General features: G+C 39.6%; 1 protein-coding gene across 19 annotated transcripts in view; it reads right to left on the reverse strand.

Annotated features, from left to right (window-relative positions):
- The window catches only part of LOC143343149 (protein muscleblind), a 562,363-nt gene that overhangs the window by 221,627 nt on the left and 326,536 nt on the right, over positions 1-14,200 (reverse strand). The window lies entirely within an intron of this gene.

Raw genomic sequence — 14,200 nt, forward strand, 5'->3', positions numbered from 1 at the left:
CCCTGCAACCAAAAATAATTTTTTTAAAACGATTTGATATTTTTTAATTTATTTTTTTAATAACTTTTTAATAAAGCGTCAATCAAAAAATTGATATTCTTGATTGTCGCCTTATTTTGGCCTCTAGAATCTCCTATTAAAATTTTTCCCAGGGGTGGCCAAATACCCTGCATATTACAATGGCATGTAACAAAAAGGAAATATTGTTTTTGATCCTTTCTATAATCACTTTTACATTTTATCAGAATATTCAATTATGAATTATTCGTGAATTCTAAGTGATTTTTGTGTTGCAATATTCAAAATAACTTAACAGCTATGTATAATGTATTAACCTTTTTTACACGCGTACAATTCTGGTCAAAATTAGTAGGAAAACAAAAACAAAATTTCTTCGTTCGAAACCGTTGTTAACAAAACCCCAACGCCTCGAACGACAGAAATGTAATTCCTTCTATCCGTCTTACTTTTCCATGTCGAATCGCCCCCGGTCGTGCCACCCTCGCAACCCCCGGTCCGCGTATTCATGCATATACTCGCGCATATGCGTAATAAAGACGTTTAATAAAAACAATAATATGCAAATCTTTCGACTTCGTTACAAAATCGCGGGACAAAGCCCCCCCAAAAACGCGTAATCGCTTCCGGGACGAGATTTTATCGATGCAAATAGATTCCCGCGGAAACAAGGATGATTAATCGCCTCGACCTCGGCGTTTCGCCGTCCGACTTTGGATGACAGTTAAAAATGACTCTGCCCGACCGTCTCGCGATTCGTCATCGCGCAAAGGGATCAAGGAAAAAGAAAAAGAACCTCTTCAAAAGGAGTAACGACGCGGTGTTTCTGTACGATTCTTAACGGGATAAAAATGAAAAAGCGAGGAAAAAACAAAGAAAATCGATACAAACGTCCCCGCGACGCCAAAGAGATTTCCTTTAATTGATCTTAAGTGCCCTCTCGCCGGAGCCAGGCCGAACGCCGCCGCATTAAATCCATCTGCATTCGAAAGACTACACGACGAGCTTCCCCGTAACGAGGACAATCCCGTCCTTTCTTCCGCGTCCAATCGTCTATCGCGTTTTCTCCCACTTGGCCGCGAATCTTCCTCCGCGTTCAATATTTACACGCGGATCGATGGCTCGATGAGCAGACAATACTTTTCACTAGCGTCATATCGGACTCCATAGACGCCGACAGGAGCACGAACGCACGAGGAAAAGAGTGAAAAGGGGACAGGGAGAAAAAAAGAGGAATGGAAAAAAAAAACAAGGAACAGAAAGAGAGAGAAAACACGCGAGTATGACGGGCGAAAGAGAGGAGCGTGCCGTTGATAGGTTTGCGCAATATTGATTCAATAACGGGTGAATTCTTTGCTAGTTTACGGATGGTCTGCGTGCTCGAGGATCGGCGCCCGCTATGGCGAAAAGAGAGGGTTGACTTTACGGTGTTTACGTGGCACCGAAATAGACGTTGAAACTGGCAAATGTACAGGAAAGTAAAAAAATTAGGTGTTCTCGACTTACAGAGCACATTGTTTTGGCTAGTTGGAGGAATAAAATCCTAAGAAACAAGGATTGAAAAATTAATTTTCAAGATCAGATGTTACAAAGAATCTTAAATGTTAACGAGACTACACAAATAAGTTACGTGAGAAATTGTTATGCTAGTTTCCAATTGTCTAAAGGCAAAGTTTCGCTTTTGTGGACAATCTGAGGGATTTGGAATTCAAATGCAAAAGCGTCAAGGAAGATGCCATCCAAAAAAACGAACGGACCGATTAATTTGAAATAAAAATGTCGTCGTGTGAAAAGCACAGTTTAGGTATTTTCTATATTTTGGAGCTTAAAGTCGAGCGATCCCGCAGGTGTGGGTGGTCTGACTGGTCGGTGACGATGCTTGAGAGGATAGGCGAGGGGCGAGGTGCGGTATTTCGGCTTCATTTCATCCTTTATGCCGGGAGAAACAGGGCTGGTCGGGGAATGGAGAACGAGCGAAGCTCTGAATTACAACCCCTTGCGAGATACCGCAGAATTCGCGCTCAAGATTAAACGGGCGTAAGTCGTTTTAGCCTGGAGCATTTAACAAGGTAGCCCTTTGCGGTGTTGGACTGCAGTAACCCCAGTCTAAGGCGTTGCGAACACCGACCGCGATTATTCTTTTCGGTTCATCGCGAGCGGTCTTGGATAGGGATGAGACGTCAAACAAACTTCTACTGAAGAATCTGAACTAGATTCTATAACTAGAGTCAGCGATCGTCAGGTTGGCTGCCATGGAGATTTGCTAGAGACATGTGTTTCGATTTTGAAACGTGTCTTTGATATGATTATAATAAATAAATTTTAATAACGTTACTGGCGTTGAAAACACTGTGGAATAACAGATATTAAACTAGAGAAAACTACTATTTTGTCAATTTATAGTTTGGGAAACTGTCGAGGATGAATCTAAACAGAGAACAGTGGCGTAGCAATCGACAATGTTCGAAGAATTCGATAACAAAGTATTTCAAGGAGTTAGAGAGCTGAGTCTTATTGTTAGAATTTACTGAGCAAAAACTCCACTTATTCCACGTCAATTTATAGTTTGGAAAACTGTCGAGGATGAATTTAAACAGAGAACAGTGGCGTAGGAACCAACAATGTTCGACCAATTTTCTGTTTACTACAAGTTTTCCCAGCAAAAAGTCTACTTAGTCCATAGTATTTCCTCTATTTGTCAATTTATAGTTTAGAAAACTGGCTAAGATGAATTTAAACAGAGAACAGTGGCGTAGGAACCAACGATGTTCGACCAATTTACTGTTTACCACAAGTTTACTCAGTAAAAACTCTACTTATTCCATAGTAATTCCTCCATTTGTCAATTTATAGTTTGGACAAATGTCGAGGACGAATCTACACAGAGAACAGTGGCGTAGCAACCAACGACGTACGAAGAATTCGATAGCAAAGTATTGCAGGAAGAAAGAGAGCTGAGTTTTAGAGTTTATTGAGCAACAATTCTACTTATTCCACGTCAATTTATAGTTTGGGAAAGTGTCGAGGATGAATCTGAACAGAGAAAAGTGGCGTAGCAATCGACGATGTTCGAAAAATTCGATAACAAAGTATTCCAGGGAGATAAAGAGCTGAGTCTTAGAATTTACTGAGCAAAAACTCTACTTATTCCACGTTAATTTATAGTTTGGGAAACTGTCGAGGATGAATTTAAGCGGAAAACAGTGGCGTAGGAATCGACGATGTTCGAAGAATTCGATAGCAAAGTATTGCAAGGAGAAAGAGTGATGAGTCTTAGAGTTTACTGAGCAAAAATTCTATTTATCCAACCCTTCTACTTTTCAATTTATTTGAAAAAATCTCGAGGATAAATTTACAAATCAATCAACCTATTTAAAAACTTTTGATCGCCAAGTATGACAAATGTATAAATTACTCCGTATAACGCAATTCCCTGCATTGCACCAAAAAAACAGACTTGCAAGGGAAATGTTTAGACCTTTAAATCACGAATAGGACATAATATGAAAAATGTTTTAGATTATTATTTATCACTCGTCCCACAGTCAACACTCGCGGGAGTATCGACGACATATTTTCAAATGCTCGATCCGACTGCCACGTGCTCATTACGAGCGCGAACAATTGTTTGAGGATACGTGGTACATCGCGATCATTATGGCCTTTCGCTCATTACAGCCGTGATCCCGCATTATGCGGCGCTCGTTATTCGAATTCAACCGCGGTTTTACTTTTACACGTATTCGGGTACGCAGGAAACCAGTTCAAAAGCGTTCAAGCAACAAATCCATCGAGAACATCACGAGAAAGTAACGCGCGTTAAAGCGGGTAAACTCGACTAATTTATATATACCGTCCTATTCGGGGCCGAGAGGCGCTTCCAGCGAGCGCGGAGCAACAGAGAAAATAGGAGCGTGGGCGTAGAAGAGGGTGGGGACGCGCAGTTAATCTTCCCGGTCCACTAGACGGCAGGAGAATCCGGCAATTAGTTCGTATCCACTGCATTGTCTTTCCGCCCGCTCTCATCCCTTCTAATACTTCATACAGGCTCGTCCAGTCAAAATCTCGTAACTGTATGTAACGCAGAAGGCAGATAATGTTCTTCTAACTGTACTTAATTATCAGGTAGCTCCCTATTGTTGCCAGCGTCCTCTCTTCCGTTTATACGTTCCCGCTTTTTCGTTCCAACGGACTCCCTCGGATACTCGACGCTCGCGAGAACCGACAAATGACCAAAATTATCGACTGTGATCCGTGGCGAGAAAAGAAATCATAATCGACGTCGCTGCATGCTGTAGTGCCCGCTTATATGCACGCTGGAAGCCCCGCTGTATTGACGAAACCCTCGAAGTCACCGATCTTTTTGAAACTCGGTACACTGGCAGATTTCGTCGTCCTGTTTACGAAAATTTACGTCACAGGATCGAACGATCATCATTTCTCGAGGTATCCGTTTTAACTCCGTACAATGACGAGTCTGACTCGTTACAAGATGTTAAGTTTTATATATTAAAATCGACACATATTTACATTCACGAGGTATTCATAAAACAAGTCTATTCTTTTTCGTGGCCATTTCTTGTACGAACAAATTTAAATAAAATTGTACGTCAAGGGGTTAATAGTCCTTGTTCATATTAATTAGATCTTGTATACGGAAAATATATTTGATATTTGTGAAAACTACAGTGTTCTTTATTTGCAAAAGTAAAGATGTCTCGTAAGTCGATTATTTGAACAGAATTTCTGAAAACTGTAAATACGCAAAGTGCGTTACGATTTGATCGTAACGTCGGTGACTGTGCTCCTGCCGTGGTGCTATTATTCGAAAGAGTAGGAAGAAATTCGTGTAGTTGGTGCAAGGGAGCAACCAACGGACCCGGAGTATTTCATTTGATCGTTAATTCCTGTCGCGTGACACGTAATTAGGTTGCGCCGGGACCGCGAACTGTAAAAACAGCGTTCCCTTTTCGGCAAATTTTCCATCCTGAACGTGCCGTGCCGGTCGCCCGACGAAGGCAATGCTGGCTGACGGGTAGATAAGGAGTGGCAAAAAGCAGAAATGAGAAATGCTAATGGCATTCCGTTCTCACCGCTATCATCTTTCACGGCTGGAGCACGGCGACAGAGAGAAAGAGAGAGATCGTGATTGCACGGTCGTAAGAACGGTGCAGCGTCGTGGTATTGGGAGGTGGACGGGGGGGTATTTTATGCAAGGGCTCGCGATTGATACTGTTCATCTTGAATATTTTATGTGACGCGTCCGGAATAAGTTTCGCGGTTCACCAACGACACTATACGGCGACGATGATATCGTACGCTCTTACCGAATGTTACGGATTCCGTGGAATTCCCGATTACGGTGATAAATGGTTTCGTATCGAATCCTGCGTAGAAAGTTGAATCGATCAGATTTCCCAATTAAAATAACCGATATGTTTGCACAGGTACGAAGAGAGCCTCGTATTCTATATCGCGAGAATTTAATTTCGCGCTGCCTACTTGTTTTTCACGCGCTTCTCGCGAACCGACCAAATTTTCTCATCAATTTATAACTGTAGTTATTTAATTAGCTGCCGGGCTACTTTCCACGGAATTAATTAGTCCATAATTGGGTTAGTGTTACGTCATGAAACGGGTACTTCTTCAACCCTGCATTTTCACCTTCGCAACTGGTACCTATTTAATTTATAAAACAATCTTAAGATGATATTTATATGACGTGGTGTCACAGATTTTATTTACTAAAATTAACAGATTATTTAAAATTATTGAGAATATTATCATGTGTCAAACTTACTATAACGTTGGAGAGAACCAAAAATTGTTCTATAGTACTGGTTTTGCAAATTAATTAAAAACGTACTTGTTCTGGAGATTGTATAGACAAATTGTATTAGTATATATTGTAGAATAGATAAATTTTATTTGTTAGAAAAATTCTGTACTAAGAACTACAGTAGTTAAAGGGAAAAGGAAGATTTAAAATGTTCGTATGTACTTAGAAACTGAACAAGTACAATAGAAAAATACTTGTTTCACTATTCGTAAAATTGGCAATGCTATTCGATATAATATAATTTATTTGTACAAGTAGAAACAACGAATATTGTTCAACCAAGTCACGCGTACTTCGGGAATTTTCGAAATCGATTTTCTTGAAAACGAAGCCTAGTATCCAAAAGTTTCCAGATACTTAGAGACTCCTTGTCAAAAAATGAATCACAAATGTGAAATAGAATTTTTTGATACGACCCTTCGTTTCGAAGAAAATCGATTTCAAATATTCTTAAGCTACGCTCGACATGGCTGGCCTTGACTCGTTATTTCTACTTGCATCGGTGTTTAAACGTTAAAGGTTCGCATAGTGTTACCTTTACTAATCAAATTCACTATCTTCTAACTAAAACGAAACATTTATATACGAACTCCATTCCTAAAAAAATCGATTTCGTAAATTATAAAGGTACGCGTGACATGTCTGATTACTCGTTACTTCTACTTAAACCATTATCTGTAATTATTAAATGTTGGTATAGTATCACCTTCTCCAATCAAATTCATTATTTCTTAACTGGTTAAAAACAAAGACACTCGTTTATATATAAACGTCTAACAACGAACCAAATTTATAGTTTGAGATATAGTGTGAAATCATTCATCCTGATGAACGAACAAATTTTAATAAATCGCTCTGCACTGTTTCTATTCGTCACATACAATTAAAATTCTCAAGTTACAACAAATCAAAGCAGATAATAACGCCGTCAACGTTCAAAATCACCGATGCAAGTAGAAATATCTACCGATGATCGGACACGTGCCCCGCGAACTTTCAAAATCGAGTTTCTCGAAAACGAAACCTCACACGAGAAAACTGTATAGGACATTTTTTATTCATTTTTTAATAAGGAACCATCGTGCCCACTCACCCTCGCCTATTCCGCATAGTAACCTCCCGAAACATTCTGTAAAAAAAATACTCGTGATCGAAACTGTGCCGGGAACCGTCGAGAAAAATCCCTTCGACGAGAATAAAAGTTCTTCCTACGGGTCTAATTGAAAAGCAGGCGAATCGTAATCATCGACGGAGAAACGCCGCAATTTCCTGCACGAAAAATTGAAACTGACATTGCCTCGCGAGGAGACGCGAATCCAGATTCGCTTTCAGCCTCTTCAGCGAACGGGGGCTCGGGAGATTCGGTTTCTGTATCGGCAAAGTAGCTGACTATAAGACGAGCCTCTTTCGGAATTATTCATTACGCCCCTTCTGCCCTCCCCCGCGGATGGTCGTTTCATTCGCGGCACTTTTCATCCCCCGCAGCTTCCCCCTTTCGCCCGTTTCGCGACGCTCACTTTTCAACTTCATCTCTAAACTCACACTGCTACTGAAAGTTACATCAGCAGGCGGAAAGAGACGAGTCCGTGGCAAAAATTGAATAGTTAAAAATTCATTAAAAATCCGCTGCGGAGTTTGCGGAACTACGAAAGGAGGGGAAGAGGAGGTGGGTTTACATCGGGCTTCGCAGCTTTTTAAAACAGATCACGGACGACTTAACGAGAAGCGTCGGAATCTGAGATGTACACGCGATAGATAAATGCACTTAATTATCACACTGGCTCGATTACGTTCGCCTTTGCATACTTTGTATCGAAATCTTAAGTTTGATCTTTTTAGATTGCTATATTCGACTAGTTAAAACGAATGGGAACTAATATTTCTATTTAAACGATTTATTTTAATTATAAAATAGTAAGATCATTTGTTTTTGTTTGTTCTTGCATTTTAGTCTACAAAATAAATGACATCGAAGAGCAAACGGAGATCATATATATATGGAATTAATAATATCATAAAACTCACTACGTACGTATACAAAAATCATTGCGTTTCGAAGCATCCTGACTTATCAATTGATTCTTTTCTCTGTTAGTATTATTTAGTGGCTAGAAAGTATTGTCCATTTTCCGTGATTAGTTCGGTTCTGCTTCGAGAGTTTAATAATGGCGGTCGTTAGACCGTTAACCTCAAGCCTGTCAATTCTAAAACCGAAAGTTTGCATCCATTAGCGTTAAAGTACCGGATGACGTGCAGACTGGAGGCACAAGAAAGTCAGCCAGAGCGTAAAGGACGTCTCAATGACGGTACCAAGGTCGACGCGACGGAAGGTGGCCGCTATAATAGTGGACGTCGTCGGTATTATGGCAGGCAAACAAAATATCGTAGCGTAACGGGACATGGGATACGGTGCTCAGGGTCCCAAACCAGGAAAACTCGGCCGAGTGTTCGAGCAAACAATGACGGCGAGGCGAGTATTGTTCTCCAAGTAATTGAATCCAGCCTACCACCCCTTCGACCATCCGAAGCTCGTCCGACTCGTCAGCTTCTTCTCCATCTCGTTGCTCTGCCTGTCCTTCATTTTCGTATCCTCGATTTTTCTTTTCTGGTCATAGAAATCTTTAACAAATCTTCTATCTCTGATAAGATATCTCGAGAAAATCGGACATTTTCTGTTCGTCGTACTAATATAAAGAGCAAAATCAGAAAATTGTATGCAATATTTTGAAAACGTTAACAGAATTTAATTGATATTAAAAATTAAAATGTAATATACTCGAAGAACAGCGAGATTGAAAATTTTAATCGATGGAAGACGTTGAAATAAAAATTAAGCTCGAGTATACACAGTGAACGAGAGTCAACATAAAAGTATTAAATTATTCTCACCGAACGTTTAATTCCCCTTTCATAATATTCAGATATCGGTTTTCCATTCGTTCTACGTACTTTTAATTAATTTATGACTTCTATCAAATTAAATTTTTATTCTTAACAAGACAGACCTATATATTTTAACACAATTAAGCGGTTATACCTGAATTTCGATCAGTTTGAAATTTTAATGCCAGCTTTCGCGTACCAAAACTGAGATCAAAAGCAAAAATAAGAAATCTTAAGATGAATCTCGAATTACTTGGGCTATCGACGCGATAATTCGAGTTAACGATTCTCTAATTTCAGGACGAAAGCTAGAAATATGTCGAAAGAGCGAAACGGCACATGGAGGGAACGCTAGGACCGAATACGATACGAAACATTATAATCGGCAACCCGATCGAACGATATGCCTTAGCTTCTTGCAACGACAAGGTTATTTTTAGTTGTAAAATTTCTCCGAATAATCGTCATCGTAGAATCGTCCCTATGGGAATACATACTCCCGTTGCTGGATGATAATAATATATTAGTCGCGCGGGCGATGAAAATACCACAGTGGTTGTCGTTGATATTTCGAGCGACATTGAAATGGAAGGAGAGGGTTGTTTTCCATAAAAATACAACTGGAGGACTGTTCTTGACAAACGTGCTTGATACGCGGAAAAAGACGCGGCCGCAGAACGTACATACAGTAGTATCCATATAAAATAATGGCGGTGTATGAACGAACGTTAACCCCGAGCATTGGCGTCGCCCAATGTCGTAAACAGATATTGATATTGGTGTGTCATATTTGCACGGGGTAGACGTTTCCTCGGTTTTCCGTGCCGACTGAACGGCTCGTGGAACCGCTGGCGTACAGGGGACATTTGCGGAGTACTTTATCATGAACAGACGATCACCATTCCGCCGGCACGAGTAGGTAAAGGATATATTAAAATACCCGGCCACAATTCCCCGGCAAGTGAAACTCGATATCAAACAGGGAGGCACGATATTACCCAGTGTAATCGAGACACACTTTTTGCACGGCTCTATCGCGACCAAACGCGTCAATTTTTTTCACCAGCTACACCAACGCTAGCAAACTTTACTCATTTTTCTACCCTACATTTCCCCGTTCTTTTGACAGCCCGTATTTATTTACTTATTTGCCATCTTTCAGTGCCCTACAAACGCCGCCATTCAACAATGCTGTTACGTAACTGGAATTAAAATATTTTTCGATTCCATTTAACACGTTCACTGATCAAAACCGTATAATACTCTGCAAAAGTAAAATTTTGATTTTAGACCATTGTAAAAGCTACATAACTTTAAATTTGTTTCGCTACTTAATTTCGTAGCTTTGTTAAAATTCACAAACTCTATTCAAACTTATTTCCCTCAACGTCTTAACTTGAGAATTAATTTTGTTAGTATTATAATCTTGACATCCATATATGGGTGACATGGCAGTCAAAGTGTTGATGAAAATTTACTTCAATTAGTATTTTTCCAAGCTAACTGTTATCTCTGTTAGACTCGATTATATTGCAAACAGAGAAAAATATTCAACGATTGTTTATACTACAGGTTCTAAAATTATTCATAAGTCAAAGTAAGTAGTTTTATTTACAACTTTAAAATAGAAAGGCTGATTTGTTATAACGTTACGACTTTCGACACATTTTCGAGAACGATTACCAGGTGAGATTCTACTCCATACTAGTGTTTACGCGAAAATAGCGAACATTAGCGAGGGACCACCGTAATATAGTCTCTCCTTTTGTAACACATCTTATTTTCTATAATTTCATGACTATTATCGACAATTTTTATCCTGTTTTGCGTATAAAATCCATCCCTAGTATGTCTATACACCTCATAGAGTTTAGGTGAATTTTCGATTTTAGTAGTATTCAGTATAGAATTTTTTCGATTTTTGTGATCCAAAAAACAGTCGAAACGTTTAAAAGAAAATGATTCCAAAGCAATCAACGACTGTGTAAACACTAATTTTAACACTCGTATAGTAAAGAATTGATGAACGAACCAGCGAACGTTAGCGAGAGACCACTGTATTTTACCCGAAGCGATGTCATTTTGAGAATTGTTTATCCGCGATCATTCATTGTGGTCGAACGACGACCGCATTCGTAACCAATAAAATATTGTTGGTAACGTGACCTGGGCATTCGTTCGATTTTGTATAAAACTCTTCATAAAAATTTGTGACAGTGTCCCAGATACGCACAAATATGCAAAATAAAAGCTTCCGTAGGTTCGCTAGTGTTCTTTTAATTAATTCCCCCAAAATGGCTGCCCGCGAGACGGCGAGTAACGGTTTCAAGAAAACGGTCGTGTGCATGAAAAATCGAGTAACCGGCAAGAAAAAGTGATTAGTAGGACGGACGAGTCGCGCGATAAGGGAGTAATTTACCGACGCGTGTGACAACGAGCCGTGTGTGTGCACGTGCACTCGATATACGTGATCATTAAGCACCAGAAACGATAACATCGTGGAGACTCGTGTTGCCAGGCAGGTAACCATCGTCATTGTTCGCCTGTGACGTCATCGGTGGCCACTCCTTTGTATGCTCCCGATTAATAATCATATGTACAGCGCGACACAGACACACGCGCGACCATACACGTGCGCGCGCGCGAGCGCGTGGCGCATCGAGTTCTTGCATTCGTGTAACAAACCGTGACGAGGACCTAACCCCACCAGGTTGGATTATACACGTCGAGGGTACTTACGAGGCCGGGCAGCCCTTTGCTTGCCAAGGGCGTGTATAACGCTGGCGTATAGACGTTCTTTTGTTTGCCCGAGGAGAACGCAGCCCGTGCAAAGGAGGCCAGAGGAAAAAGGTTAGAGAGACTACGGTTTGCATTCCACCGACTATCAAATTTCACTGTCCAAGCTTCGGCCGTGTTCGAACCGAGCTTACAATTAGCTGGCTAAGAATGAAACAGGAGAACGTTAATATTCCGAACGAAGGAAATTTTAATAATGTGGATCGATCAAAAATGTCGGGAAAAATTGCCAGTATATTTCTGGAAAATAAATATTTTATTACGAGCACCGTTCACTGTAGGAGTCTGTTGCTATTTTAGTTTTTCGAAGAGAGTTTCGACCGAAACGTGTGGTTCGGTCGTTCGAAACAAGGGTACCAGGTTAGAGGCATAAATTATGAAAAATCTAGAGCAGTGGCTTCGAGGAACAATTGATAAAATCGGCCCAGCGGTTAGCGCGATAAGGAATTGCTAGCTAAACACGGGGTGATTTATATCGACCATTCTGTTTCGGAATTAATATAGATGTTTCCTACTGACGATTTTAATTAATGCGAGACAACAGTAGTCATTCTTGTACAAAATGTAAAATATTACAATCTATTACAATATAAATTTAAATATCTCGAAAATAACACAGTTTTGGAAAAAATGTTAAATACAAAAATTAGCTTCAAGGGGGCAAACATAAATATTTTATTTATTTTTTATTCGTTGGGTATATTTTTATTTACAGATTCTTTTAACAAACTTTCCTATCAAATTTTATCTTAGAAAGATATTTAATAAAATAAAAAATTTGGTTACTTATGAAATTTCTTTATCTCTTTTTATGATTGAATGATAACAAATGAATAATAATTATACTTTTTCCACGGAGAGCATTTTGATAATAAGTAAACAAATTGTTTATTCTATTAAATATTCCTGCAAAGTAGAACATCGATTTAAAACAACAAGGGTACCCTTCAAATAACTTTGAAAGCAATCAACAACTACAAAAATAAATAAAATAATTTACGTGTCCCCTTGAAAGATATTTAGATTCAGAGTTTTCAAATGAGTCAGTATAAATTTTCTACCTTTATCTACCTAAACTACACAAAAGAGTGACATTTAAATAAATAAATTCATTGAACTATTATAAGACGAGAGCCCCCGTTTGAGCTACTCGTACAAAACTGCCTTGTTCGAACGGACTAATATTTTTATCGTCGATGGAACGGAAGAGGAAAAACGGTAATTCCACCCTCGTAGGCACATAAGGGGGTGTCTGTCGTGACTGAAATATTGAAATTCGTGAGCTTTTTTCGGCCGATCGAGAGACACGCCACGTTTATCGCGTTCGTTTTAATTAGCTTGTTTGGTCACCGGCGAAATTACCTGGAAATCCACACGGAACGAAAGTCGACCCAGGAAAAGAAGTACCGTTAATGACAGGGGGTGGTTTCGCGCGTATCGCGTGGAAAAATTCTCTGTGTCGATGTGTCGCCTATTAGTCTGCCCCTAGCCAGCGAATTCAAACCCGCCCCCACCCCCCAGGTTCCACAGTTGCATGTCTTATCGACTCGGAGATGCAAATTTAGAAATACGCGGCGACGTCGTGTCTAGTGGCTCCGATGCACGCGACCTTTTCCATGGCGTACAAAGTACCCGCGGATAGATATTTTTGTAATTGAAACTAATCGATCGTGATGTTTGCACGTTTCACGGCGCAGGACAATGCCAGAGGTAGGTGGGGGAGGGGGAGGGGGGCAGGCTCGAACGGTTGCCAAACAAGGGAACCAACAATTCGCGAGCGTTCGACGTGAAATCGAAAAGCCAATGTGTCTCGTCGGTTTCTTTTCACCCTGTTGCGAACTATCCGACGTTTTAATTAATGAATAACATCCATTTACTCAGTGGCCGATCGATGGAACAGCAAGGACACTGAAACTCCATTTAAATTACGTACCTGGAACGTAAAGCGACGGGGTTAATCACGCGTCGATTAAAAATGCACGGTCGCACGACGAATGATAATAATTGTCACGAAGATTACGCGACTATGGATTATGTTGTTCGCAGGCAGCGTATTTAAACTGCAAATAATATGCGTAATGAAGTAATAGCAAAGAATAATTATTTTTATTATTATTGTACGAGAAAATATAGTTCCGATCAGAATTTTATTTTTAAATAATCGAGTCACGCTTGCAGTGTTGAATGCGAACAAATTTGTGACGAATCAACAAATAACTAAATAATATTTAAAGTACAGAAATAGTAAAGAATAATTATTTTTATTATTATTATTGTACAGGAAAATATAGTTTGAATAGGAGTTTCATTTTAAATAACCATCGAGTAGAGCGTACACTGTTGAGTATGAGAAAATGTGTGACGAGTCAACAAATAAACAGTGAAAAATATTTGAAGTAAATAAGTAGTAAAGAATATAGTTTCGATAAGAATCTTATTTTTAAATAACCGAGTCACACGTGCACTGTTGAATGCGAGTAAATTTGTTAAGAATCAACAAAGAAAAAAAGAAAAAATTAAGGTTCCTCGGGTGCGTAATTTGTCTTAAAACGCTTTAATATTGAAATATATGCATAGACGCGTTCAGCTTTCGAGAATAAAAATGTCGAGAACCTAAAGCGCGAGTATACGACCGGAATAAAGTTGGAATTATTATGACCAAGT

The sequence above is a fragment of the Colletes latitarsis genome, chromosome 7 (genome assembly GCF_051014445.1).
Source record: "Colletes latitarsis isolate SP2378_abdomen chromosome 7, iyColLati1, whole genome shotgun sequence".
In the NCBI taxonomy this organism is placed as follows: Eukaryota; Metazoa; Arthropoda; class Insecta; order Hymenoptera; family Colletidae; genus Colletes; species Colletes latitarsis.